A 26,238-nucleotide genomic window follows, 5' to 3' on the forward strand; every position below is an offset into this window, starting at 1 on the left:
AGCACAGCATAATTGACATAATTTTATCAAGTAACTACTTTTAAAATATCCACAAATCATATCTTAAAGAAATTATAACAAAAATATATAGAAAATCACAGAATATTTCACTCCATTGGATCATGAATAAAAGATACCCCTTTTTCATGAAATAAACACAGGGCTGTTGTTACCATCCCATCATGTCAATAAAATTCATAAACACGAACACCTTGACTGCCTTGGCTGTGAGGGCTGCCTGTCTTGTAAAAATCTTTCATCTCATACAATGTATTTCTCTCCAAACATTCTGAATTCCATCTCAATGATAAGAAATGTTGCTGCTGAACTACAGAGAGTGTTAGAGGATTCTCACTTACAGGTTGGTGAGTTACTGAGAGTTTCTTATCTCTCTTAATGTTAACTGATCCTCATAAACACCTGTAACTCACACTGAGGAGGAGTGCAGAGATGGGAATACACAGTGAGCACCATCAGTCTCTCCTCAGTATCATTAGTTTCTCAGTTACAACTTAGGCTGATGCCCAGCACAGGAGTTCCCCTGTGTCTTCCATTGCCCATGCTGGCACATGGCCAGGTCCTGTCACCTGTGTTTTGGAAATGCTGCAATCTTGTGCTGTGCTCAGGTCCCCTGCTGTATCCACAGTCAGATCTCTGGGCTCCTGGGGTACTACTCCACTGGCAAGGTACCAGGTTAACATAAACATGAGGTGACTGAGCTCCCCACATTCCACATGGCACTGTGCTGACTGGACAGATCCATCATGGCTGCAGACACAGTTGATGGGAGAAGCCAAGGAGAGACTCTGTTCTGCTCCCACGTGGAGGTCAGGTAGCATTCAGGAGTGAGTACTTGGCAGTTAGAGTCCAAACACATCTGAGCCTCAGTTTCATTCTGCTCAGCAAATTGCAATCTCATCCAAGGGTCAGGTAGCCCAGGAACAAAAAAAAAGGTTAGTTCTGTGAAGAACATAGCAAGTCCAGAGGGTCCTTAAAACTGCATAATGCTATTTTCTATGATTGCCAAGTTTGCAATAGGAACACAGGGAACTTGGGGGATGTCTCCAGTGTGCATGTGTGTGGGAGTTCCTCAGGTGGCTTCTGGTTGGTTTTAAATTCTTTTCTTTAACTTACTCTTAACTTATAATATATTCAGAAAATGCACAGAATAGTCTGCACAGAAATTCCAGAGAATAAAAATAAATAAATTTATTTTAAAGTAATAAGTACAGCATGGAAATAGGGAAATGTCTGATAGACAATAGGTAGGTAAATATTTAAGTATTTATATAAATAATATAACTTATATCAGTTACAGTAGGAAAAAAGACAACCAAAATTTACCGAACATGGCCAATTCCACGATGGTAATGGAATTTCTCCCCCTGGGCTCTCCTGATGGCTGGAATATGAGAGTCCTCTATTTCATGGTATTTCTTCTGACATAGCCTGTGTGCCTTGTTAGAGAAACTACTCATTATCACTGTCAACACTGCTGACCAGAAACTGCACACGCCCATGTACTTCTTCCTCAGGAGCCTGTCCATCTTGGACATGTGCTTCATTTCCATCACTGTCCTCAATGACTGTGTCAACTCCATCACCAGAAACAGGGCCATTTCAGTAGCTGGCTGTGCAACCCAACTCTTCTTGGTCATTTTTTTGTATGTGTTGAACTTCTTTTTCTCTCCATCATGGTCTGGGACTGCTTTGTTGCTGGGGTCCAGCCCTAGGAGGAGTCCATGGGTTCCACACAGGTAATGGGGCATGGGGAGACAGCATCAACGATGGATGGAGAATGAAAGACACAGACTCTAGTTCTGGTGCAATCACTCCCACTTTATTTTGGGGAAGGCTGGGTTTATATACATTTTTCTTCAGGCTATAATGGCTGTCTTGTGGTTAATGAAATTAAAGAAGTTTCCAAAGCATAAGCATAGGCAGAAATTGTTCTTAACAAGGAACTGAAAGATTATGAGAAAACAGTAACCTTACAGATTATCCTTACCTAATCACAATTGTTTTAAGAATATCTAACTATGTCAATGAGCTAATACAATGTTTATTTCCTTAATATATAAACTCTATGTGACCTAAGACTATTCTTATTACTCTCGCAGTTAAAGCGATAGACAAGTAATCTCATGTGACCATCTCTACTAGGTCCATCTGTTAATATATAAATTGCTGAGTTAAGGGCTACAGGAGGGCAGCGGTTGCAGTGGTTCTCGTAGCCAAGTTTTTTTACTGAATAGATTAGATTGTCTTAAGTAGCTCTTTTTTCCAGAACAGGGCATTGTGTACCAACGTTTATTATAGGGGTGACCTATTCTTTGTAGGAAGGAAGGAATGTTGTGAAACCTTATTCTTTTACCCCACCACCACACATAAACAAAACCATCATTAGAATTTAACCAGCCTGCTGGAGACAAAGGCAGATCTATATCTATTTTCTCCAGAGGTTTTCAGGGACTCATTGTATGGTTGCAAAATTATTTTTAACTTTGTTAGTGATAAATACCCATTGTCTTTCAGATTGTAGGTAATATTTTCTGGAATTTTTGTTGTATTCCCCTAGTCCCCTTAAACAATCTGTTGAGACTGCAATGAATAATATATTATCAGAAAAATACAGCAGAAAAAACACCATGCTCTGGAGCAAAACATCCGGCAATTCCCTTTAGGATGAGCCATTGCAAACATCCTCCAAAAGATCTTTGTCAAGTACTGGATGGAATTCTGGATGGCCCCCACAGCTCCCCCTTTTTTATTTTGTAAAGTGAAGAGGCCTTCTTGAATTTTTACTCTCTTGACTACTCTGAGGATTGCTCGGAGGATGACTGGAAGACAAAAATTAAAATTAAAATACATACTCCAATCAAGCCGTATTGTAATATTGTATTTAGGAAAGTACTATTAAATATAGTTGTTTTTATGTTATGAAACTTTTGGGAGGCCAAATTATCTGCTGAAACAACCAAGAGATGAGCCTGACTTAACATTCTTATTTGTAGTTGTAAAGCATTGATATCTGGTGCTATATTAGTATTATTCCAAACTCCTTTAAGGTGAGTTTTAACTTGTTCCCAATTAGTATTATTATCAACCTTTAACGGAGTAACACAAATCCATTTGTAGTTAGCATGACATCTAGTGGTCATTCTAGTTTGAATATTTTTGAATCTCATTTCCCATAAAGAGAATAGTTTCTTCAAGAGCATTAATTCTTGTTTCTAATTTTTTATCAATTTGTTCTTGTGCCACTAAAGCCACAGAGAAATTATGAGATAAATCATTTACGTGTGAAGCAGTATGAATTTCCTGTACAAGCGCTGTGGTCGAGAGAGCAAAAGAAGTGATTATAATTATTAAAGCTGTTATTGCTGGGATCAAAGCTGCAACAAATCTTTTTGGTCTTAAAAATTCATTAACTGTTTTTAAAATTTCAACATCTGGTCATCATACCAAGATTCTGTAAGATTAAATGGCAATATAACATAATTAGGCTGATGTACAATTAAAAACACCTCTAAATCTTTAGACATGGTTGAATTAATACAATTCGTAAGAACACAAGCATGGCAATAAATGTTATAAGCTTCCTTATTTTTAGTTATATTGAAATTATTTATGGTAGACATAAGAATAGCATGAGGAGCATTTATACAAGCACGTACTGCAAAGTCATTATTTTTACTTAACTCAAGTCTTTGTAATAATACTATATTAGTAGCTGCTAATAGTTTATACAAGTCAGGAAAGTAAGAGAATTTACCATTTATAAGGTCACTCCGATAGATGGGTGTTACCTATTCAGGAGTAAAACATCTATGAATAGGCTCATTGGTAAGAAAAGGGTTAAAATTAATATATAATGTTTTATTCTGTCTTTCTTTAACCAAAGTTTATAATCAAAATCAGGAGAAGACACAGAATAATCTGTAATAGTAGTAGCAGAGACTTGTGGCTTAAACTGTAGTGCAGTATGATGAAAACCACATTCAAACCTTTTTGGGAAATCTATTTCTAAATTGAGTAGATTCCAAGAACTGTCTTTACGACTGTTAAAGTCATCACACAGTTTAAAAGGAGGCGGTAAAGCCACTGAAATATTTATATCATTATAATGAGCATATCCAAGTGAGGTTATCTCTAGGGACCATATATCTCTTTCGTTGTCTTCTCCTGGAGAATTAGTAATGTAAGTCCTATAACTTAAAGGGAGACATTCCAGTGGCACATGTAGATTATCTGTACTAAGGCACATTGGTGTCTCTTCAGTAATTCCATGAAATGTAATTGTAGATGCTATTTTATGTGGTATTAAAGAATCTGAAATCCCTCCAAGTAATGGAGGCTCATTAGTAAATACTTTAATATTAGATCTGCTCCAAGTAGTTGGATGCAGTAAGGGAGGATTTGGAAAATAGGTCCAGTAAGCTTTCCCTTCATTATCATAAGCATGAATAGGCAGTACCTGAGTCGAAATGAGAGCAATCAAAGCAAAACACAAAGCCTCTGGGGTTTGAGGTTTTCCGGAGCTGTTCACCATGTGTTCAACAGCGGCAGTCAGGATGTTTGAGCCTTTGCAAACATCCTCCAGAGGATCTTTGTCAACCACTGGATGGAATTCTGGATGCCCCCGCACTTTGTGGCCATTTGCCAGCCCCTCCAGCATCCCATCATCATGAACCCTCAGTTTTGTGTCTGCATGACCCTGGCTTCCCTGCTCAGTGGACTGGCATATGCAGGCGTGCACACTGGAAACACCTTCCAACTGTTCTTCTGCCAGTCAAATGTTGTCCATTGGTTCTTGTGTTATGTCCCCTCTCTACTGCAGCTCTTCTGCTCTGAAACAACCATTAACAAGGTCCTTATTCTTATGTCTGCTGTGGTGGTCTGTGGTGGTTGCTTCATTTTTATTACCATGTCATATATTCACATATCTTCTACTGTGCTGAAATCTCCCAACAGAGCCCAAGGGAAGGCCTTCTCCACCTGCACCCCTCATCCTCGTGGTGTCCATCTTCCTCAGTTCCATCACAAATGTGCACCTGAGGCCTCAGCAACCTCTGAAACACTCCACAACATGGTTTTCTCTTCCTTTTATACCATGGTTCCTCCCTTCTTGAATCCTCTCATCTACAGTCTCAGGAACAAACAGGTAAAGAAGCTGTGAGGAGAGTAATACACAGTTGTTCACAGGGAAATGATAAAGATACATTTCACCATTATACTCCTTGCACTGAGTGGAGTTAAATAAGATCATGTGCTCTTTTTATATGGACTTTACCTGTTACACTGCCTACCCTAATTGTACCTTATGAGAAGATGAGTTATTTTATCAAACAATACTTTTGTGATTTACCATAGCATTTCCCGTGTCCTTCATTAAATGTGTAATCTTATCAATGTTTCAAATATAAATGCAATTCACTACCTATTCTAAAATCATTTGTTTATATATATTGAATGCTATCAATGGTATCAATATATTGAATACTTCACCATACCTGTATACAATGCTGTCACAGAGGAGACCTTTACAAATAAAACATGGTGATAACATGGAGTCACATAATCTGCACTCAGAGGAATGTCAATCAGATTTGTGAGCACTGTGATACATTACTGTGTCAGTTTAATTATTTTAAATCATATAAAACTCAATTCCTAAAAAATTTGTAAGCAAAATGATGAGAGAATCACAGTAATGTTTTTGCCCATCTGCAACATGAAAAAGTATCTCCTTTTCCATGAAGAAAGCAGAAACCAAAGGTTTCGACCCTCATGTCCCTACAGTCAAATCCATCTACTGGGGAAGAGCACCCTGGGTCTTCCCTCCTACACACCTTTGATGGCTGTCAGTCTTTTGTTATGTCCATGAGACCCAGTGGTGGGAATGTAACTATGGGGCTGAGTTGCATGTTACCTTTTGGAGGGTTTTCCTCACACACACCTTACTTCTGTAATGAGTATGCTAATGAGTCATGTCTGATCATTATGAAAGACAGAATCTAATTGTCTGGCCTGAGTATTGGACCCACATCAACTCCACCACTTCTCTCAGTTTACTGGGGTTCCTACAGTAAAGCCCACTCTGTGCCTGTGGCAGTCTATTTTGTTGCTGTTATTTACAGCAGGCATGGAACCCAGGGGGAACCCACAGCCCCTTTTCTGTTTTATCACAGAAAACAGGGTCTTGCTAAGTTACATAGGGCTTCCTTAAGTTTCTGAGACTGGATTCAAACCTGAAATCTTCATGCTTCAAACTTCTGAGCCACTTGGATGCAGGTGTGTGACTGTGTGTGAGCTATTTGTGATAGCTCATCAACCCACACAAGATATTTGTCTTCAAACATTTTAGCAAATACTGTGCTAATGATTAATTATAACTGACATATGCTCAACATCAAGTTACCTAGGAATACTTATATAACAAAATGATAAAGAAATTGTTCATGCAACACCACAATCAATATATTAAATTCCAAATTCTGAAAAATAATGTTGCTCACCAGTACAATAATTCAAAATAAGTAGAGAAAATCAACAGTGCACTTATTACCTAGGAAAATAAAAAAGCTTAAATATATGAGATTAATTCATAATGACATTTCTTAAAGTTTTCAGACACAGGAATACCTTCAAGAGGAACCATTGAGCACCCAGGTGTTGGGTGATGCAGGAGGACTTGACTTCCTTAACAGGATGCAACCAGCAAGCAATCTTCATCAACAAACTGTTTCCCATGTTTTCTAGTCCTCACCATTTCAATGTTCCCTGCTAGAGCAGAAGGATCTTCAGAGAATCCCAGTTGAACTATGCAAACTCCACATGACATGCATGTCCTCCACCACTGTAGCTGACTGAATTCTAACGCATGTGCTTTTTGTGAGTAAAGGTGGCCAGGTATATTTAATGTAAATTTAATGGATAAAGTTAGAAACAAATTGAATTTCAAGCACCAGTTCTTTTGAAAGTTGTCTTTTGATGCATGTATTTAGACATTTAACTCGTGTTTTATATTGAAAGACCTGGTGCAAAGGAGATGAAAATGGAAATATTGATATAAGGACTCCATGATATCTCACATCTTATGTCAAATAATACAAAACCCTGGAATTGTGGTGTGGTATGGAACTTATGAAGAATTTTGCAAAAATTTTACTTTGTATACTAGATGTGAAACAAATGAAGAGATTTTTTTAGAGTATACCAAACATGTCAGAGATACATTTTGGAAAGCCATGTTTTCTGAAATATCAGGTCTACCATTATAAGGACATTATATTTAGGAGTACTTGGTAGAGACTTTTTGTGATAATGCTTGTCAATTCTTTGTGGAATCAAAACTACAGAAGACAAAGACTAGAGTCAATTTTTATAAATGTATTGGGTCTTCAACCACCAATAAGACAATGTAGTAACTGATTTTATAGAGCATTTTAAGGTCATATTCAAAACTGAGAATATTTTACTAGGAATATTATACTTTTTCAAGTTTTATAAAACCTTTAGAATATTTATATCAATACCATAGACAAATAGCATTTTAAGAAACCAGATGTTTATATCAGTAGAGTTAAAAACCAGATTTCATCAGAATTTAAAGTGATCACTTCAAAAACTGGGGCCAGGGAAGTTGTGGTTGTAAAGAGATTGCAGTCCCTTAAGAGAAGTCAAGTATTTCACAAAGAGACAATGTGAGGGAGTCTGAGGGCACCTAGGATATTTGCAAGACCACATTGCTTGCACACTCAAGGATAAGGAAGAGCACATTCAAGTGAGATGTCTCATGGGGCCACCATACTTACATTGGGGTGCCAGCAAGTGAGATTGGCATATTCAACAAGGAAGACATTCAGAAACCACCATGGCAGTAATTACAGGGACCCAACTATGGTGTCAGTTGGCAGCAGGCTCTAGCATTATTTATGTGGTGCTGGCCCTGAAGGACTGCAGGGTGCTCAAGGTAAAAGTTCATGGAAGTTTCCACCATCATTCCACAAAAGGCCTGAGATTCCAGGCAAAATGTAATGGGGTTTGAGCCTTTGTAGGCTGCCCCTGCCAGGATAATAGTTGAACCTTTGAAAGTGAAGCCATAGTTGAATGGAATCCTCTGAAATTAAGAGAAGCGGTAGTATGAACTGTCAACCAAGAGAAGCTTAAGCCTGCAGAGAAAGCCAAATGAAAGAATACCTTGTGCTCTACAACTGGCAGAAATTTCCAAGCCCTTTGAAAAGAACTTCTTTCAGTCAATAGTACTAGATGATATATGAGGTGGAGTTATGCTTTCTCAGCTGGGTTTGGTTTCCTCTGACCCCTTCCTTTCTTTCCATAGCCCTCTTACTTGCTTTGGGAATGGAGAGGTTTACTTTCTGCCAGTGGACATTGCATGTATGAGACTTGTTTTGATTTTTACAGGAGCTCACAAACCAGAGTTTGCCTTCAGTTTTAGGTGAGATAGTTGACTTTGACTTTTGGGCAATGCTGGACTTAAGACTATAGACCCCTGGAGATGGACTAAATTCATTTTGCAATGAAAAATGGACATGAAATTATGGGAACTAGCTGTGAATGTTGTGGATGAGATGTGAGGTGTCTCCCAGATTTCTGGATTAGAGGCAGGAATTTTCAAATGTAAAATGATTGAGTTGTGAGAGCTACAAACTAATCTGCCATCTTGGTTTGAATGAGGTGACTGGGTGGTAGCTTAGGCATATGTGGACATTGATGGAAAAAATGGACATTGTTATTAAGCCCTGGATGCATCCATCTTCCTTCCATCCCATTTTCCCTTCTCTATCTTTGCTTCCCTGCAGCCACATCCTGAGAAGCTTCCTTCTGATGTGTCCTTCCTCCATGTGCCCACACCATGGGAACAAAGTAGTGGAATTGTCCAGTGATGACCAAAACTCTGAACTCCTGAGCCAAAATAGTAAAATTATTTGTGAACAAGTTGTAGTTGGAAGTTCTACAAATTTGTCCTGTGGTAAATAACACTGAATTGATGCCATGAACTGTTACAAAGGTTAACTTTATGTCACGTGGTTTTCATCTTAGCAATAAAAAAAAAAATGTTGCTAAAATGCAGACAGTGTTAGATGTTTCCCACTGTCAGGTTCATGAGTGAGGTTCTTATCTCCCTTAATGTTAACTGATTCCCATAAACACCCCTAACTCACACAGAGGTGAAGGAGGCAGAAATGAGAACACACAGTGAGCACCAACAGCCTCTCCTCATGGCTACTTACTTCTCAGTAATGACTTAGGGTAATGTGCAGCAGAGGACTCCCCTGTGCCATCCACTCTGCGTGCTGTCATGGGGCCAGGTCCTCTCCCCAGGCTCTGGAGATGCTGCTTCCTAGTGCTGTTCTCACCCCTCCATCTGCCTCTGCAAGTTGAGCTCTGGGATCCTGGGGTCCTGCTCCCACTGGCAAGGCAGCAGAGCATTGTACACATTTTTCATTGAAGCATTTTGAATTCATCAATCTCAGTTTTTGGGAATTCATTATCTCAGCTTTTACTGATCTCTATTATGTCCTCATTTCAATAATTTTTTACATTTTATATTAAAGTTATATCAGTTGTGATTATAGGACAGTGGTAAAAATCTAAAAACAGAGTTATGCAGCATTTGGAGGCACATTTTGAAGGTCAGGATGTAATAAAGTGAGCCTTGGCTTTCCTCAAAGGCTGATCAATAGTACTAAGTAATAATTGCTAATACTGAAAAATGCAATTTAGAAAATAATTAATTCCTGTGTCTTACAACCCAAGCAAGACTTTGCATTTTTATACGAAATTGATTTACTGTATTTTTAGCACTATAAAAAGAAGGATCCAAAGGGAAAACCCCAGCAATCACAATTTACAAAGGAAAGTACTGGAAACAATTCTCTTCAAATTTCTGACATTAACACATGCTAACTTGTCCTCCTACTTATTTTCCAGACCTCCATGCTACCAGAGCTTGTTTGTTTTTATGCCCCAACTTTTTGTTTTCTGAGGGAATTTTCAACAAGCACTTTTCACCTGTTAATAGAGAATGTAGTTTTAAATGCTCCAAAGTGATTGAGGTCAAACTGCAGAAATTAAAGCATGTTTCTAATTTTATGTGACCCTACAACATGTACAATCAGAAAAGTGAAAAATTGTACTCCATTTTTGTATGATTTATCAAAATGTATAAATGCATTCTACTGTCATGTGTAACTAAGTAGAACCAATAAAAAAGGTTAATTAAAAATCTAGATTCATAAAGTAATCATATTTTGTAGATCTCTAAGTGCCTGTAAAAATTAGGTGGTAATCCATGTATTTATTTTATTGCATCCATAATCTGAAGTTTCCTATGAGACTAATCCATGGAAAAAGTAAGTCAAATTTAGAAAGGAATATTTTAAGTTGTAGTTACACCACATAAGCAAAGAAGGACATCTATTAAGTTGATACAATTCAAATGATTTACTGGAGAATGTACTAATTTCTTTTGGGAAAACAAAACATTATTTGGTTTAGTATTTAAAATTTGAAACTAAATACATGTCTCCATTGTTCTATGACAGCTTCCAGATCCTAATCCCATAGATAATTTTCCATCTTATATTTTACACAAATGGCTGGGTTTGATCAACAATATCCCATGTAGTGCTTGGAGGTCAGTAGGGTGAGTGAAATGCTGCAAGGTGTTTAGTATGGATTTGTCTCATCACCAAACACCTTCTGATATTGTCATATGTATTTACATGCTTACACACTGTATTATTGTATTATTTCTCCCACAGTAATCACATTATTTGAAAATACCAATATTTTTCTTTAAAACCTCAAGATCTGAAATACCTGTGACCACATTTCTGTCATCAGTTATATTTGTTGAGAGAGCACTACTTTAAAAGACTTACCTGGCACGTGACCAGTCCGCTGGGCTTGATGACCTCACCCCAGCCTGCACTGTGTGTGCTACAGTCAAGAAGAAGTGGCAAAGCCTGCTTGGGAGCTCTTCATCTATTAATCAGAAGAAGAAAGAAATTCAGTCCAGGTGAATTGTCAGTCAATGAAACAATCATGCGTTTTAGTTCATTACCCACTCTCCAAGAAGTCATGCACTTGCCCCTAAAAGATAGAATGATTAATGATATATGGACCAGAATAAAGTAATTTGTACCAGTGACCTGGTGTGATGGATACATACAGATTTAGGAAAAGGTAGTATAACATGTTGATTTCTAACACTCCACAAAATTGGAATGAAAATTAGACATTATGAATAAGGTTTCAGAGGAAAGATTGCATTGGAGAGTCTTTTCAATTTCAGTACTTTCTAATGGTAAAAGTTAAATCAATAACTCACTGTAAAGAAGTCAGTAGTGAACAGGAGGCTCCCTCAGGCTGAAAGCCAAGTTTGTGTTAGGAAGGAATGGGAATGGGGAGACAAAGACTGCAATTAGACTGCATAGGACCACTTGAAATTTACACTGCCTATGAAATTAACACCAGCCTACCTCTGTCTGAGCACCCACATGTGACAGTGGGGGACACACATTTTTTTCCAGAGGAGTCCAGACAAGCTCATCAGGATCACTTTCCTAAGAGCAAGTGAGGTTAAACTGGCATGGTGCTGAGGAAGACCCAGGTTTCCAGAGGGCACAGGAAATGATGATGTAGGGGACTCAGGACTGAACTGTACTAAGATGCTGCAGAAGTGCTGTAACTATGAGCAAAATCCTTCTTTTGGTGTAAACACTCAGTATCTTTTTGTATAATTATGACATTAAGAAGAAAGGAATATAATGGATGGTGTCAACAAGAAGAGGACAAATGAGTGTTTTGATAATAGAATATGCAGTTTCAGGGAATTGAACACAGAGTAAAAACATATTAAGGTAAAAAGTAGGAGTTTAGGAGAATGTCAGCTGGGTTGGATGTTGGAGGCTTAAAACACCTTACACTGATCAGTTGGAGAAGAAAACAGAGCCCCTAGGCAGCTACAGCAGGTCTGGCTGAGGATAGCTGCAAGGAGACAGCACCAGCCACGTCCTGGGAGCAGTGGGGAGAGTGTGGGACTGAGGGGAGTCCAGGTGCAGTCAGTCACCTCAGATCACCACAGCACTGGACCCGTGGGCCTGGAATAGGAATGTGTGCTTTTTAGAGATGGTTTACTCATGAGTAAAAAAATTTTCATGTTCATAATGATAAATATTCTGACACTGTGAATAAATTCCTACTTAAAATATTTAGAAATTGTAATTTGAATAATTTAGTGTGGATACATTGACAAAATTACACTGAAACTGTACTTATGGAAGAGAAAGAAGATTACTAAAATCACAGAGCATTAAGAGCACACTGTCACTCAGGTGGCTCTGCAGCAGAGGAGGTGAGCATCACCTGCAAGTGTTCTTCAGGGGAGTCTCAGGAGGTCAAGGGAGGCATGATGGAGGAGCTGAGGACAACCCTGCAGGTCACACCCAGACCCTGGGCTTCAGAGCTCCACACCTGCATGGGGAGGTGCTCTCTGCTCAGAAATGATTAAACATCAGAAAACCAGGAGTGACCTTTCCTCTACAGGAAAAGAAACTTCAAAGTACAAGAACACACTGGAAATATTATGTAGAGCAATTTTATTAATCACTATTTGCTTATCCTTTTACCTCTTTATCTTTCCAGTCAACCCATATTTGCAGAACATGGCAAATTCCACCATGGTAATGGAATTTCTCCTCCAGGGCTCTCCTGATGGCTGGAAACTGAGTTTCCTCTATTTCACGGTATTCCTACTGACCTATCTGAGAACTTTGTTAGAGAACCTGCTCATTGTCACTGTCACCACTGCTGACCAGAACCTGCACACACTCATGTACTTCTTCCTCAGGAACCTGTCCATCTTGGACATGTGCTTCATTTCCATCACTGTTCCCACTGCCTGTGTCAACTCCATCACTGGAAACAGGGCCATTTCAGTAGCTGGCTGTGCAACCCAGATATTCTTGGTCATTTCAAGTGCATGTGTTAACTTCTTTTTCTCTCCATCATGGCCTAGAACTGCTATGTGGCCATCTACCAGCTCCTCTAGTACCCTACCATGATGAACCCTCAGTTTTCTGTCCACATGACTATGGATTTCCTGCTCAGTGGTCTTGTGTATGCAGATGTGCATGCTGGGAACACATTCAAACTGTCCTTCCTTCAGTTGAACCTTGTCCATCAGTTCTTCTGTGATGTTCCCTCTCTGCTGAGGCTCTCCTTCTCTGACAACACCATTAACATGGTCCTTATTCTTGTGTCTGCTGTGGTGCTCTCTGGTGGTTGCTTCATTTTTATTGCCATGTCATATATTCATATATTTTCCACTGTGCTGAAATTTCCCAACAGAACCCCAAGTAAGGACTTCTCCACCTGCATCCCTCACATCCTTGTGGTGTCTGTCTTCCTCAGTTCTGGGACAGATGAGGACCTGAGACCTTCAGCAACCTCTGACACACTCCAGGACTTGACACTCTCTGCCTTTTACACCACGGTTCCTCCCTTCTTGAATCCTCTCATCTACAGTCTCAGGAACAAACATGTAAATGAAGCTGTGAGGAGAGTCATGGGAAGACAGTTGCTCTCAGAGAAATGATAAGGATGGGTTTCAGCATTATCCTCATTTCACTGATTCAGCTTCTAAATTAGGTACAATGCTCTTCATAGCTGTGCTTACAAGTCACACTGCCTTCTCTAATGTCACCTATTTGGTCCCGGATACTTGATCTTATGAAATATTTTTTATTTACAACAGCATTTCTATTTATCCTTCATAAGATGTATAATGTTAGCAAATGCATTTTTTAGTGAATGAAAATAATTTACATATTTACTGAAATCTTTTAAAATTATTTATGTTTAGAGTCACCAAACTCTTTGCAATAGCTCTATCTCATAATGTCACAGAGGGAAACTTCACAAAGCAAAATGGAGACCACCTGCACTCACACTCACAGCATTTGATTTTATTCGGTGGTCTTATTTGGTGATGAGTGAAGTAAATATGGAAAGTCTAAGGTACATATCTGTGTCAATTAATTACATTGGAAATAATCAAAAATCGAATCCTAAGGCAGTTATCACCAAAATTATAGAGAGAATAACAGTAATAATTTTCTCCACCTGGAACATGGAACAAGAAGAATCTCCTTGTCCGTGAAGTAAACAGAGGGCAGTGGTTATGGCACCGCGCATCCTGACAGTCAAATCCACCCACTGGGGAAGAGCACCTGCCTTCCTCAGCCACATTAGCTGCCAGTCTTCTATTATGTCTGAGAGTTATCCTGTGACAGGGACCCAACCTCAGGGCTGAATTGAAGGTCAGTTTTCTGACAGTTTTCCTCCCACTCATCTTAATTTTGTAATATTTAAGAGGTGTGTCATGTCTGATAAAGATGAGAAGGTGGACTGTAATTGTATGGCCTGAGTCTCATCCTGTCAACTATCCACTCTCTCCGGATATCGTAAGGTAAACCTCTATAGTTCTCCCTGCACAACCTGTGGCAGTCTTTCAACCTTTTACACAGTTGATTTCTTTCAAAAACTTCAATGTCTTCACTGGCATTTGCTGTGCAAATCATTAATTGCAAATGATGTATACTCACTGTCAATTTATCAAGGAAATCTAATATAGCAAAATAAGAACAAAAGAGTTCATACAAATTACAGTAAATACATTAAATTCCAAATTCTGGGAAGAGTTTTGTTGACCTGTAAGAAAATAGTGGACAAAAAATATAAATGCATTTATTACCTAGGGAAAAACCATTGCATAAACATACATAATTAATGAATAAAATAATTTCTTAATGTTTGCAGACAAGGGAATGCTTGCTTTAGGATCCAGTGAGCTCCCCAGTGCTGGCTGATGCAGGAAGCCTTGACCTGCTGTCACAGGATCCAACCCAGAACACAAGCTCTGTCCACCAACTTGTCCCATGGCTTCTGGTTCTCAGTACTCCATGTTCTCTGCTAGAACAGAAGAAACTTGAGAGAACCCCAGTGAGTTTTGCACACTTCAACTTGACATGAATTTCTGTTACAACTACAGCACATTGAGACCTAATTTTTGAATTTTTCATAAGCTGAGGTAGTCAGGTAAATTGTTTAAATTTAATGGATAAAATTAGGAAGCAATTAAGTTGCAACCCCCATTCCTATTGAGAGGTACCTCTTAGAGGCATAGTTTTGGACATTTAACTTATCTTTCTTATTGAAAGTCTTGGTAGCAAAGAAATGAAAAAATGAAATATGATATAAGGACCTCTTGATAGCTCAACTTTTGTGTCAAGTAATGCAAAATCTTGTAGGTGTGTGGATATGGTAAGGAACTTCTGCAAAATTTGGCAAAAACTTTTACTTTGCATACTTGTTATGAACCAAGGAATGGATATTTTTATAGTAATATCACTTATGTCAAAGATACATTTTTGAAAGTCAGTTTTTCTCAAATGTTAGATCTATCCTAATAAGGACACTATAAGAGTACTTATTACAGCATTTTTTGTGTTTATGTGCTTCGACCTGCACAGATGTTAATTCAGATACCAGCAAGGGGTGATGTGGGATTATTAGAAAAACATACTAGCATTTAAAGACAGACAGAATCATGTGGGATACTCATTTCTGCTTGAGAACAGTGACCCAGAGCTGGCTTAGCATGTTTATTATATAGGTATATCATCGAAAAGTTATTTCTGAAAAAGTGTCTGCATAGCAGGCAGACTTGAAGGTCACAGCACTTATGCAAAATTATGGTTATTTTCCTATTCTCAGAATTCCCTGTCCCAGGGGACTAGTTCCTCAGTGTGAAGATGATGACTGATCTCTGAGCCTTTGCACATTTTCCCCAGGCAGGACATCACCATAGCAAATGGACAATCTTAAACCTTACTTTTGCTCAGGTGTTCCCAGCACAAGCAGTCACCAGAACAACAGGGAAATCAAAAGCCTTGATCCACATCACCACTCCCCATGACCTGGTTTGTCAGTGCTTTGTAGAATTAAAACTGCACAAGACAAAGATTTACCACAGCACATACTCAGAAATTTGATGAGAGCTTAGGAAACAACAGGACAATGAAGTGGCACTGTATGGATCATTTTAAGATAATAATCATCACTAAGAACATTAGTCCATGTCATTCAGACTTCTCAATTGTATTTCTGTAAGGCCTTTAGAATATTTCTATCAATACAAAAGACATATAACATTATAAGAAAATTGTTATTTCTATCAGTAGAGTTAAGGATCAAATTATGTTCTCCTTTTTAATAATTTTTTCCATTCTTTATTAAGTTCCATCAGGTGTAAGTGTGGGGCAGTGTGTCCACTGTTAAAAATGTTTACAGGGGCTCACCGCCAAGAATTTACCCTCAGTATAAGGTGAGATTTTGGACTTGAATTTTGAAGCAATGCTGGAATTGTTCAGACTAGAGACCTTTGCAGATGGACTAAAATCATTTTGCATTGTGACATGGACTTGAGTGTAGGAGGTCTGGTGTTGAAACGTTGTGGATGAGATGTGAGATATCTCTCAAAATTTCCTGTTTGGCAAAGAGTTTCTGAGGTAAAATGATTGGATTTTGAAATCAACAACCTAACCGGTCCATCCTGGTTTGAATGAATAAATTGACAAGCTGGCTGCTTTCTGCATTTGGGGCATTGATGGAGGAGGTGGCCACTGGGGTCAAGCCCTGGAAGCAGTCATCTTTTGTCATCGCCCATGGCAATTTGTTACCGCCTACAGCAACAATTGTGCGGGTATTTATCATAGGTGGACTGGAAACTGAGCTACTTCTATTGTCTTTCTCTTTAGTGCGCTGCTTTCTTGCTTTTTCACTTGTTCCCTAGCTTATAGAGGAAGAAAGGCTTTGAGAGGAGAGAGAGAGAGAGAGAGAGGTTTCACATAAGAGAGAAAGAGAGACTTTGCTTAAAAGAGAGAGAGACTACATTTTCAGAGATCTATATCTTCTTAAAGTCCTGCATCCTGCAAACTAAAGGTGTGTGCTATCAGAGGAGCTTCTTCTGTGATTTGCCATATGCCTTCTGCTATCTATCAGAGGTGCTGCTTCTCTGTGCTTATCCAGTTATTCTTTCTGCTAGCTGCTTATCCTTGGTGCCTCCTATAGGTTTGTGTCTTATATACCTAAGGCAGCCAATCAGCTTAGTATTAGCACAATTGAGGCACGCCCCTCAGTACCAATCAAGAAAGAATAAAGAATATCTGTTGACCACTAGCACAAAGGAGACATTAACTAATCAGGAGAAAGTAGATCACACTATGTTAACACTAAGCGCCACCTCTTGGCTCAATGCCAGCCACCATCTTAGGGTTACCCAAACATGTCTTCTGCAATCTTTCTTCCATCCCCTTTTCCCTTCCCTGTCTTTGTTTCCTGGCAATCACTTCCTGAGCAGCTTCCCTCTGCTGGATCCTTCCTCAATGAGCCCACACCATGGTCAGAAAACCATGGAATTCACAGAAGACAGGTGACTAAAACTCTGAACCTGTGAGCCAAAATGTGCTTTCCTTGATCTGAGTTGTTTTTTTGTTTGGGATGTGTTTTTTTGTTGTTGTTTGATGTTTGTTTTTTATTGGTACCAGAGATTTAAATCAGGGCACTCAACCATTACACCACATCCCTAGTACCCTTTTGTATTTTATTTACAGACATCATCTCATTGAGTTGCTTACCAGTTTGCTGATGCTGAGACTGGCTTTGAAGTCATGACCCTCCTGCCTTATCCTCCCAAATCATTGGGATTACAAGTATTCAACACTGCACTGGGCTATTTTTTTTTTTTTTTGATTCAGTATTTTTTCACAACAATTCAAACCTGATAGACACAATTACTATATTAAACAAAATCTTACAGAGTGTAAAGTGTTTGTCAGAAATTTCAAAGATGGCAAAAAATATGATAACCAATAAATCAGTTGCTTTTTATTAGCAGCATGAAAAAAAAAAAAAAAACTACGTCCACCAATGCACCTGTTAATTAAAATATTTCTGGCACATATACTATTTTTTTTTTTTTGGCCTATAAGGAAACCATCTATGTGTTCTTTTTTTATTGTAAACAAATGGGATACATGTTGTTTCTCTGTTTGTACATGATGTAAAGGCATACCATTTGTGTAATCATAAATTTACATAGGGTAATGGCACATAGACTTAACGGAATGCCTTTCACCCTTAAGTAATGAAATAATGGTACATGATATAAGGTGGATTAATTTCAAACATGTTAGGCTAACTTCAGCCAGAATATAGATCATATTCTGAATAATTTTATTTATATGATACTTCACAAACATGTAAGTTCAAAGACACAGAATACGGTTAGTGTTTTCCAGTACTACAGTTAGAGATAATATGGACAATGTTGTGTAATGGATCAATGAGTCATTTGAAGTAATAAAAGTATTTGGGAACAAGATAAAGCTGGAAGTTGTACAGTTGTGCAGTACAATAAATAACGCTGAACTGGTCATCATGAACTATTACACCAGTTAACTTTATGTAACCTGAATTTTATCTCAATTGTAATGATGTTTGCTGTTGAACTGCAATGTTAGCTGTTTCCCACTTGCAGGTTGCTGAGCCAGTGAGAGTTATCTGACCCCATAAACACCCTAACTCACACTGAGGTGAAGGGGACAGAGATGAGAACACACATTAAGCCCATCAGTCTCTCCTCAGTGATACTCACTTCTCAACAATGACTTAGGGTCATGCACAGCAGAGCATTCCCCTGTGTCATCCACTGTCCATACTGGCAGGTGGCCAGGTCTTCTCCCCTGGGCTCTGGAGATGCTGTTCTCTGGTGCTGTGCTCAGGCTTCCTGCTGCCTCTGCCGGCTGAGCTCTGGGGTCCCAAGGGCCTTGCTCCCTCTGGCAAGGTGCCATGTTTACTTTAAGCAGAGAGACTGAGCTCCCCATATCCCACATGGCACTGTGCTAACTGCACAGATCCACACTGGTTGCAGGCACAGTTGATAGAAGCTGAGAAGAGACTCAATTCTACTCCCCTGTGGAGAACCGGCAACACTCAGGAGTGATTATTTGGTCTTTAGGATCTAAATGCACCTGAAGTCTCATTTTTATTCTGTACAAAAATTGCAATCTCATTAAGAGAGTCAGCTATTCCAGGAATCAATTGTTTAATTATGCAAAATAACAGGCCAGAGAAGTTTGTAAACACTCTAGTATTTGCTATGACTCCTGGTGCTTCTATAGTAATGTGCCTAGACTGTCATGGATGTTTGCAAAGTGTTTACAAGTAACACATGTGACATTTTTTCATGCTTCTGCTTATGTGTTTAAAATGACTCTTTTCAAATTACTTTTACTTACCACACACTTAGAAAATGGACAAGATTATCTGATCAGATAAGAGAGCTGACAAAGAAATACATTCATAATAAGGCAAGAAAGACAAAATCACAAACAACTGAAAGATGACAGGTAGATAGATAAGAGTTTACTTAGCAAATGACATGCATTCTTATTTTTCAGCAGCTTTTGGAAAAAAACTCCTAATATTGTGTTTTCACTGAAGTGTTTTGAATTCTTCAAGCTCACCATTTGTCCTTATGACAATGATGTTCTCCTTTTCAATAATTTTTTCACATCTTTCCAAATGTACATTAGGTGTAATGAGTATGTGTGTCCACTGCCAAAATATAAAAATAAGGTCATACAGCCTTTGGAAGCACATTATGGAAGTCAGGATGTGACAAAGTGCCTCTCAGCATTCCTAATGGTTGATCAATAGCACTAGACCATAATTGCTAATAGGAAAAAGGTAATTTAGAAAATAATTAATTCCTGTATCTTACAACCCAAGCAATCCTTTTCATTTTTAAATGTGCTCTTCTTCCCATACCCTTCCAAATTGTAAATACTAGCAAGAGAAATTCCAAAAGGGAAAACTCCCACCTGTTCCCACTTAGAGAGGAAAGAAGTTGGAGCACTCCCTGCTCATACTGCTGGCATTAAACATGTGCTAATGTCTCCTCCAGCTTCTTTTCTTGACCCTCTTGCTACCTGAGCTTTGTTTTATTTATTCCCATCTCATGGTTTTTATGAGGGAATTTTGATAACCTTAAAGGAGAATGTGTGTTTGTGTGTGTGTGTGTGTGTGTGTGTGTGTGTGTGTGTGTGAGATGGAATATTACTTAGGTTTAAAGAAAAATGAATTGCTAGCATGTGCTGGTAGAAAGATGGATTTGGAGTATATCATGCTAGGTGAAATAAGACAAACCCAAAAAAAACAAAGACTGAAAGTTTTCTACGATATGCAGATGCTAATTCATAATAAGGTTGGGGTGCTAAAGAAGGATACAGAAATATAGATAAAAGCACACAAGATAGTGAAAGCAAGAAGTGGCTCCCTTGTGAAAACCAATTCAGTTTTGCTATGTATTCCAGGGTTATATTAATTTACATTAGCTTAAATAGTGCAGTTAGCTTTGTGCATATGCAGATCACATAACTTGCTTTCTCCGCAGAGCCCACTAGTACCAAATGATTTTATAATAAGATAATGTCTCTAGGCCTCAATGACAGAGGAGTTGCAGAGCATTTCTAACCTATTCAAACAGAAGGTCTTACTCTCCTGAGGAGTTTGCTCACTTGAAGGACTTACACTCCTCTGAGCTGAAACCTCCACAATTCCCCTTTTTTGTGGGTATGTCTTTTTAAGTAGACATGACTTTTGTGTAAGGAAGGTGGAGGAAGAAAGCAAGGCAGAGGTTGGCAAAAAAGCAGCACAGCATAAAAGGCAAGTAACAATAAACATTCTCCACTGAAAAGCTGTTTGATCCATGTAAAATTTGTTAGTCATGAGGTTAAACATTCTAATAAATCCAAACCTCCATCATCTTGTTGAACTTTCTTTACAATGCTTTATGATGATGCATTTCTTTTTGTATGGGGTTACTGTTCTCAGTTAAATTGATAAAGCCACATATTATTAAGTTCCTGTGTCCCTTATGATGCAACAGCAGCAAGTAATAGAGATCCTATTACAATGAAAAGCTTGATGATACAAATTTCAGAAGAATTAACAATTTTTACTAAGTGGGCCCAAATATTATAATGAGTGCAGGAAACCAAAGATGAAGGAGTATTTTGTACAGGCCACCAGCAACAGGGGTGCAAAAACAGAGAAAAAATGCAATAATAGGCTCATGAGAGTAATGGAATTTGGAGTAAGTTTTATAAACAGAATTATAAACAAATTTTTTGGGGGACATTTTAAACCCTCTATGCTACAAATTCTTGATCAGATGTTTTTAGATGCTTTGTGTCCCTCAAAGTTACTAGATGCTTAGAAGACAAGTTCACTTGGGTCTCTTGTTCTTCGTGAAGTTTTCTTCTTTGAATTAGGGTCCTCTTCATCTAGAAACAACTGGAATTTGGGAATCAGGTTTCAAGTCCTTGATGCCAACTCATGATGTTTGACAGGTCTCACACACCTGGCAGGAATTAAGAAAAGACCTGTAGAGTGAGAACAGTAGCATATCCCTTCCCCCAAAAATCAAAGGTACAGGGTCCTGCCATATCAGATCTGGTGCAACTCAGTATTTTATATAAATCTTTGGTAGTGGTTCCTTAGGCATAATGTGTCTGTTAAAGGCAGAGGAACAGCACTGTGCATTATCTTCATATTGTACATTAAGAGCACTCATTGTGAACAAGGCAATATTGAAAGCATTATTAACATGAGTAAGGCTAGATCGTCTTTTATGTTTTTGTTTTAAAAGGCATGTTGGCCTGTCCAGTAGGATTGTGGAGAATTCCATGGGTTAGAATTATAGTATATTGATTACAAAACTGAGCAAAGACATTGGAAGTATAAGCAGTATTAACACTGTCAGTTTTTAAATGATGAAGATTACCCATGGTGGCAATGCAGAAGAGAAAATTAGAGATATACGCTGAGATCATCTCTGAATGATGTGCACTGGACCATATAAGGCCTGAGGATGTATCTGTGGCAACATGTAAGAAATAATAAGGGTGGAAGGGAGGAAAATGAGTTGCATCCATCTGCCAAAGTGTCTTAGAATGTAAACCTGGAAAGTTTACAGTTTCCCAGGTAGGGGAACAACAGGGTGTGCAATGAGAGCAATTATTAGTGATGAAACAGACCTGTTGAGAGGAATAGAAAAGGTTTTCATTAAACAGTGAGCATATTGATGAAAAAAATTGTGTAATTCCATGGCATCTGAACAGAGAAAATAAAGTAATTTCATAGCAGTATCAGCATGAGCATTTCCATCACTGAGCAGTCTGGGCATGTTAGTGTGACTACATATGTGAGCAAGAAATACCAGAGCTGTACAATCCTGTAAAAGAGATTGAAGAGTGACAAACAGGGATAACAAATTTGAGTTCAGATGAGGTGACAGAATTGCAGAGAAAACATGGGGCATCAGTTTTGCTGTATACTGAGAATCTGACATGATGTTTAACGTGGCGGGAAACATACAAAGAGCCAAGGTAATTGCAGCTAATATTGCCCATTGAGGAGAAGCTTGATGAAATGTGTAATGATCCGTCCATTTTTCATTAGTGATTATAGATACCATGTTCCATTGTTTTCCTCCACCACTGTAGACAGTAATCCCACTGAAAAGTGGAATGGAGGAGATTATAGAAGAAGGAACACAAGGGACTTGACACAATAAGGAAAGGTGTTCATCTGGAGGTGCATGGAAAGTAACAGGAGCCAAATCATCTGTTAAGACAGCTTGATGATATGAAGAAAATTGTAAATGTTGTGAATGTAAAGTCTTTCCATAAGTAAGAGAAAGTTCGCGAATATCAGTTTCTATAACAGATAAAATATGATTGTGACCATCAGAGATCCATTGAGCATAGATATCAGCATAAGGAAGACTACTTCTTCCTGAAAAGTGAGGAGCATATGACTACTCTATTATATACAAGTCTTGATTATAAATGGCATCAACCGAGGCAAAGGCATAAGGATTTCCTGTAAAGATTGTTACAGATAAAAGAACAATGAGTGTTGGGAGTCTATCCGTAAGAACTGTAGATAATTTTAAATTAACATGTTGAAGACCTGTAATCAGTGCAGGAATTAATTGGAAAAAACTGTTGGGATTATGTTACTTTTTCAACACCCGATAGAAAGCAATAGCATATCAGTAGTTAAAGAACTATATGGTCAGGCCCAATTTAAATGTCCTAAAAATTGTGGCAAATAAACTAAGAAAACTTTGGAAGAAAGAGACAATTTTGGAATATGAGGAACAAAATAACATTGGAGTATTTTATGTCCTAAATACTTAATAAGCAGTTGTCATTAATTTTTTTTTTCTGTGGCCGTATGGAGGACAGATTGTAATAGAATGTGTTGTAATGTAGTAAAGTACCTTCTGTGTAAGTATTGGCCAGAAATCAAAGTATCAACCATAGAATGATAAACATGCATATGTGGGGATAATTGTCAGGAGGACTAAGAGCCTTATTCACAAAATGTTGACATAATGTGGGGCCACTGAACATACCTTAAGGAAGAACTTTGCACTGACATCTGTCAGCAGGCTTATGATCACTGAAAACAGGAACTGGGAAGGCAATTTTTTCTCAATCATAATGAAAGAGAGGAATGGTTGAAAAACACCCAGTGTTTTAGGTCTATTACATGTAAGGAAAAAATCCTGATGAATTAGATTAGGGTGAGGGAATCCATATTGATCCAGAACCATTGGTTGTATACATTTATTAATTTTTCCTAAATCTTCTAATATTCTCCATTATCCTTATTTCTTTTTTATGATAAAAATTGGTATAATCCTATGGACTCATAGAAGGTTCAATATGTCCCAATTGAAACTGTTCTTGAATGAGGGCCTCTACAGCTGCTATTTTCTCCTTGGACCATGGCCATTGTTCTACCCAGACAGGAGTAGTGACCTTCCATCCCTTTTAATTGCAAGGCAGTCAAATTGGCAGAGGCCCCTATAAAAAAGGAGATTCCACAGACATTTGTAACATGTGCAAAATGTTGCTGCCCCATGTAGGAAAGGGAATTTTATGATGTATGGTTGAATATGAGTAATACATATGTCTGGGTTAGAAAGGTGGAGCATCAGAACCATAGAGAGCTCTTAAGCACTTGTTTTTTATTGTCTTCTATGCTCCAGACTCGTGAGATCCTTTGTAAGGGCCTTACATGAGGCCACATTGATAGGGGTATAACTATAACATCAACACCAGTGTCCAATAACCGTGTGATTGACGGCTCATTTAAGCAAAGGGTTAATTTTGGTCTCTTTTGGGTAACACATAAACCTGCCCCAATGATAGTGGAACGAAATCTTGCATTCCCCCTTTCATTTAGGAGCTATTGGGCAGTAATATAAAGAATCACAATTAATTGAGCTAAGAGGGATACTTTGGGGAGATTTAAGGGCATATGTAACCAGGGCATATGAACTCAAACTTGAATGTACATTACACCTGTATAATCAGAATAAATTAATCTAGGTATTATAATTTTTCTTCTTTAGTACCATGGGAGTGGGCAATATTAAACCAAAGGCATCTTTGAAGAGAAATCCTTGAATTTGAGTAGTTTACAAAGTTCCCCAGGAACACATAATTGAGCAACCTCAGTAGTAATCAAATCTACACATGTGCTTCCTCTAGTAGCATGAAAGAATTTGTGGAAGGAGCTTCTGTTTGAATTGGAAACATTTGTGAAGGAGACATCTGCATCTGCAGGTAAAAAGGGTTCCTCCTCCTTTGGCCCTGGGTGGGGAGGTGACCCATATTTGGACTTAGCATTATTTAGTCTATTGGGACAGACAGCCTATGCATGAGTTTCTCCCTCAGCAGCTGCCTGCCTGAGACATTCCGATAAATGAAACTGGACTGTGGGAGAAGAAGGAAGAGGATGAGGTGAGTGAGAAAAAACTTCAGTTGCTGAATTATCACAGAAGTTTGTAATGCTGTCACGGCTAGATAATTCATATGTCTCTAGAAACTTGTTGATGTCTTTGAGATTTTCTGTTTTGTTGGAGTATAGATTTTCAAAATAGCTTCTAATTATGTTTTGTATTTCACTTGTGTCTGCTGTGATATTTCCTTGTTCATTCCAAATTTTATTAATTTGATTTTTTTCCCTCTTTCTCTTTGTTACTGTGGCTAAGGGTTCATCAGTTTTGTTTATTTTTTCAAGGAACCAACTATTTATTTTGAAAATTTTTCTGATTGTTCCTTTTGTTTCAATTTCGCTGATTTCGGGTCTGATTTTAAATATTTCCTGTCTTCTACTATTGGTGTTGGTCTGCTCTTATTTTTCTAGGGCTTTGAGCTGTATTTTTATGTCATTTATTTTGTTGATTATATATTTATAGGAACCCAGAAATTCCACGAGAAAACTTGAACAACTCATAAGTGAATTCAGTAAAGTAGCAGGTTACAAGATCATTGCTCATCTATCCAATGCATTTTCATACATAAGTGATGAATCTTTAGAAAGAGAAGTTAGGAAAACTACCCCATTAACAATAGCCTCGAAAAAAAAAATAAAATACTTGGGAATGAATCTAACAAAAGAGGTGAAAGACCTCTACAATGAGAACTACAGAACACTAAAGAAAGAAATTAAAGAAAACCTTAGAAAATGGAAAGATCTCCCATGTTCTTGGATAGGCAGAATTAATATTGTCAAAATGGCCATACTAGCAAAAGTGCTATAGAGATTCAATGCAATTCCAGTTAAAATCCCAATGATGTACCTTACAGAATTAGAGCAAGCAATTATGAAATTCATCTGGAAGAATAAAAAACCCAGAATAGCTAAAGCAATCCTTAGCAGAAAGAGTGAAGCAGGGGTCATCGCAGTACCACATCTTCAACTCTACTACAAAACAAAAGTAACAAAAAAAGCATGGTATTGGTACCAAAGTAGACAGGTAGATCAATAGTACAGAAAAGAGGACATGGACACAAACCCAAATAAATATAATTTTCTCATATTAGAAAAAGGGGCCAAAAATATGCAATGGAGAAAAGATAGCCTCTTCAACAAATGGTGCTGGGAAAACTGGAAATCCATATGCAACAGAATAAAATTAAACCCCTCTCTCTCACCCTGCACAAAACTTAACTCAAAATGGATCAGGGACCTCAGAATCAGACCAGAGATCCTGCATCTTAT

The 26,238-nt window shown here is 38.1% G+C and overlaps 3 pseudogenes across 3 annotated transcripts in view; all 3 read left to right on the plus strand.

The window, feature by feature from the left end:
* Positions 1-26,238, plus strand: part of LOC306663221 (transportin-1-like) — a 572,343-nt pseudogene that overhangs the window by 101,337 nt on the left and 444,768 nt on the right. The gene's annotated exons all lie outside the window — the stretch shown is intronic.
* On the plus strand, positions 4,637-5,179 carry LOC306663378 (olfactory receptor 14C36-like; annotated as a pseudogene). Its single transcript has one exon. The product of its transcript is annotated as an olfactory receptor 14C36-like (transcript).
* On the plus strand, positions 12,696-13,627 carry LOC306663379 (olfactory receptor 14C36-like; annotated as a pseudogene). The gene has a single exon. The product of its transcript is annotated as an olfactory receptor 14C36-like (transcript).

This window comes from Sciurus vulgaris (assembly GCF_902686455.1).
Source record: "Sciurus vulgaris genome assembly, chromosome: 6".
Classification (NCBI taxonomy): Eukaryota; Metazoa; Chordata; class Mammalia; order Rodentia; family Sciuridae; genus Sciurus; species Sciurus vulgaris.